General features: G+C 38.0%; 1 pseudogene; it reads right to left on the bottom strand.

The window, feature by feature from the left end:
* Positions 1–1,977: 1,977 nt before the first annotated feature.
* Positions 1,978–3,380, bottom strand: LOC101985089 (annotated as a pseudogene).
* Between the last annotated feature and the right edge of the window lie 250 nt (positions 3,381–3,630).

Here is a 3,630-nt window from a genome sequence, read left to right on the forward strand (position 1 = left end):
CATACACACTACATGTAGGACCCTGCAATGGCTGAACTAAATGACAACTTCACAGGCTCTAAAATCACTGAGCAAGCCCAGCAAATGCTCACAACAGAGTATCTATAATAGGCCATTCTCTCTATCATAAGAGATTATATACCCACTCAGTTAATTGAAGTGAAGGGAAGACATTTTCTAACCTTGAGAGATACTATTTCATTGGATATGGTGTAGTACTGAAGCAAAATGAGAAAGCAATCTGAATGTCTTGATTCACCTTGTTCCACTTCCTAACCATATGCAGTGTGAAAAAAACTGTCCAAGTTCTTGATGTCATGACCTTCCCACAGTGATAGACTCCATTCTGAAGTTGTGAGCCAAAATAAACCCTGTAGTCGGGGTTTTAGTCATGGTAATGAAGCAAATAATATATTAAGGCTCATTGATGGTAACAAATACTTATGAAATTTCTTTTTAACTCATAGACATTGAATTTAATATATTTGCTGATGAGCAGGTTAAGGGAGCTACAGTTCAATTAATTGATGCTCTTAGATATTTGAGAGCAATTTGTCCAGACTCTTCAGATAACTTGGCTACTGCAAGTTTCATTTGTGGTGACTATGGTGATTCACAACATTGTCCAAAAGTAAACCTCACAGAACCCTTAATGGAATACAGAATATTGGAGGCTACATACATTCAGATAATGCATTATATACAGCTCCATTGTTTTAATTATATTAATTGTACATACAATGTTGAAACAAGCTTTTCCTTCACATCTATGTGATTACAAACATCAAACTAGGGAATATGACAGTCAGAGGCAAAGTTTAAATTCGGTCATTATTTGGTTGTAAAATATGATGAGAATATTTGAATCACAGAGCGCTCGTAGTCATTACTCTTTGGAAACTCATATCTATTGAGTGGATTTAATTTAGATCCTTTTATATTATCACTGCTGCATTTTATAGCCATGAATCACATGACAAAGGCCATCATTTTATGTGTGTTCTAACTTTTACAATGAAAAGTTTCAGATTTCTTAAAGAAAAGACAGTTTGTTAAGAATTTTCATCTTATATTTTCATAATCAATTTTCTGTAAAATTGCTGCTAGCATTAACAGTCATCTGTTTCAAATCTGATTCTAGAAAACTAGCTGATGACTAGGTATTCACAACTGGATTGCTCAAGAAAGAGGTCCCTTTTAACAAGACAAAACCAGGCAAGGTTAGAAAGTGTAGAAAGGGTTTTCCTTCCCTTTGGTGTGTGAGGCAATACTGTGAATTCAGGTGAGCTCTGTCCCTTGTAAGTTGTTTGCATTCTCATGCAATTCTTAGCTTAATGAGCCTAACAAGCACTGGGCTGCACTGTGTGAAAGAGTGGGTCAGCATTCTATGTTGTTATTGCTGCTCTTGAGAAAATGAGATTTTTCTAATGCTAGCACTTAAAAGATTCTTTTACTCTGTAGGCTAGTTGGTGTTTTAGACACTGATGACACTAACCAAGAATGAAATGTTCCCCTCTTCAGGTGAACTATGCTGAATTTTCTTCATATATTCTTATGAGTTAACGTATGACACGATTAATAAATCCATTATTTTACTGTAGTGCATAAATTAAATTATCCCATTTACTACACATTTTCCTTATATTCTGATTTATGCATAAGTGAACTTTCAGAATCTCCCTAGTATCATGGTGGTTAATATGTGTATGTGTGTGTGTGTGTTTACTATTAAAGTATATATATGTATATATATACATATATACATATATTTTTGAACAGTTTGATCTTTTCTTTCTTTTTCTCTATAATATTGACAATTTATTTTCTTTGCTGTCTCCAAAAGCTATTCTATTTTTTACATCACATTAAGCTTTATATTTTTAAGCTTATTTAATCTTTTCATTTTTCTTTTTTTTAGAATTCAACAAGAATATAATTTATTTTTTCATAAAATAACAAAAATATATTTTTTCATTAACTTAAAATACAGTTTCAGAAAGCAATTTCCAATTGTTATAATTCATTACACATTTTACAAACAGTAGAAGAAAGCAGTCAGTACAAGTGTGTGCTCATTTCAGAAGCTTGACTCTGTCTTCTTCCTGAACCTTAAAGGTGGGCTTCTTGTTAATTTTCTTGTTGAAGATGGCCAGGAGCTCCTCCTCTGACATGTAATGGTGGCTCATCACTGCATGGTACTGAGCTGTGACCTTTTTCTTTAACTTCTTGACTGATATCTCGTTGTCTGGAGCCTGTTTCAGAACGGCTTTAATGGTCCCCTTCCAGTTGAATTTACCTTTTGCTGGAACATCATGGTCCTGGCCTCTCCCTCATCAGGCTGTCCTGGCAACTTCATCTTTTTTTTTTTTTTTCTTGGACTCATCTTCTGAGTGTTTTCGCCGCTTCTGTTTTCCTTTCCCTGTCTTGGTCTGCCCCTCATCAGCATTTTTACCAGGGCCCCCGTTTCTGTCTGCATCCTCTTCTGGGGCCTGCCCATCCCTGGCCTTCTTCTTTTCTGGCTGGCCATCAGCCTCTGTGGTCTCCTTCCCCCCAGCCTCCTGTCCTGCCTCCTGGCTTTGACTTCTGGTCCCTCAGGTTTTCCTGTTGGTTTTCTGACTTCAGCTCTTTCTTCTCTTTCTTTCTATTCTTCTGTCGTTCTTCCTTCCTTTCTCTTTTATTTTTCTTTGCCTCTGTTTTTTCTTCCGTGGTGCCATTTGTTTCCTCAGGTGGAACCTTAGTGAGGATCTCTGCATGAGGCTTGGCCACGTTGCTGGGTGGTTGCTGATCTTGCTCACTGCTGGACGCTTCGGGAAAGATATTCCACGCCTGCTCCAGAACATCGTCACTGTGCACTTTCAGACAGTTCCTCATCCAGTTCTGAAACTTAGCCTTTTTTCTGGGAACATTATCAAAAGCACTTATTTGCTGCAGAAGTTCTCGAACTTTAGGGCTAACATTGGGTTTCTTTATTAATTCATTAATTTTCTGAATCGATGCCTGCTGCTTTGCATCACCTTTGTGAGTCTTGGCTTCATAGTCTCTGCCTCCGTACTTCTGACCTTCACTGATGCACTTCACGTGGCTTTTATAGTCATCGCCCCAGAAGTCCTTCCCACAGTCAATACAGGAGAGACATTCACAGTTTTGGCAGGCAGACACATGCTTTTCCACTTGCGCTTTCTGCACTGATTCACCGCCGCACGTATTGCATGTAAAAAACACTGTCTTTGATTAAATGATTAAATGTTCTATCAGAGACTGGTGTGAACTCTTGCCCTCTCAACAGACTTCGTCAACCGTCTTAACCGACTGCCGGGAGCACGTGGAGCCGCAGCCACCCAAGGTAGCGCCGCCACCGGCTCTCTCTCTTCCAACTCCATCTTTACATTTTTCTCTCCATTTTTTTTATTAAAAGCAGATTTTTTTCCTCATACAATATATTCTGATTACAATTTCTCTTCCTTCTACTCCGCCCCCCAGTTCTTCCTCACTTCCTCTCCCATGAGACCCACTCCATTTCTATCTCTATTTAGAAAAGAACAGGCTTCTCTACAAAAAATATTGCAAAATAAGACATAATAAAAAAAAAAACCAACACAGAAAACTTGGACAAAGCAAGCCAACAAAGGA

The sequence above is a fragment of the Microtus ochrogaster genome, chromosome 1 (genome assembly GCF_000317375.1).
Source record: "Microtus ochrogaster isolate Prairie Vole_2 chromosome 1, MicOch1.0, whole genome shotgun sequence".
NCBI lineage: Eukaryota > Metazoa > Chordata > Mammalia > Rodentia > Cricetidae > Microtus > Microtus ochrogaster.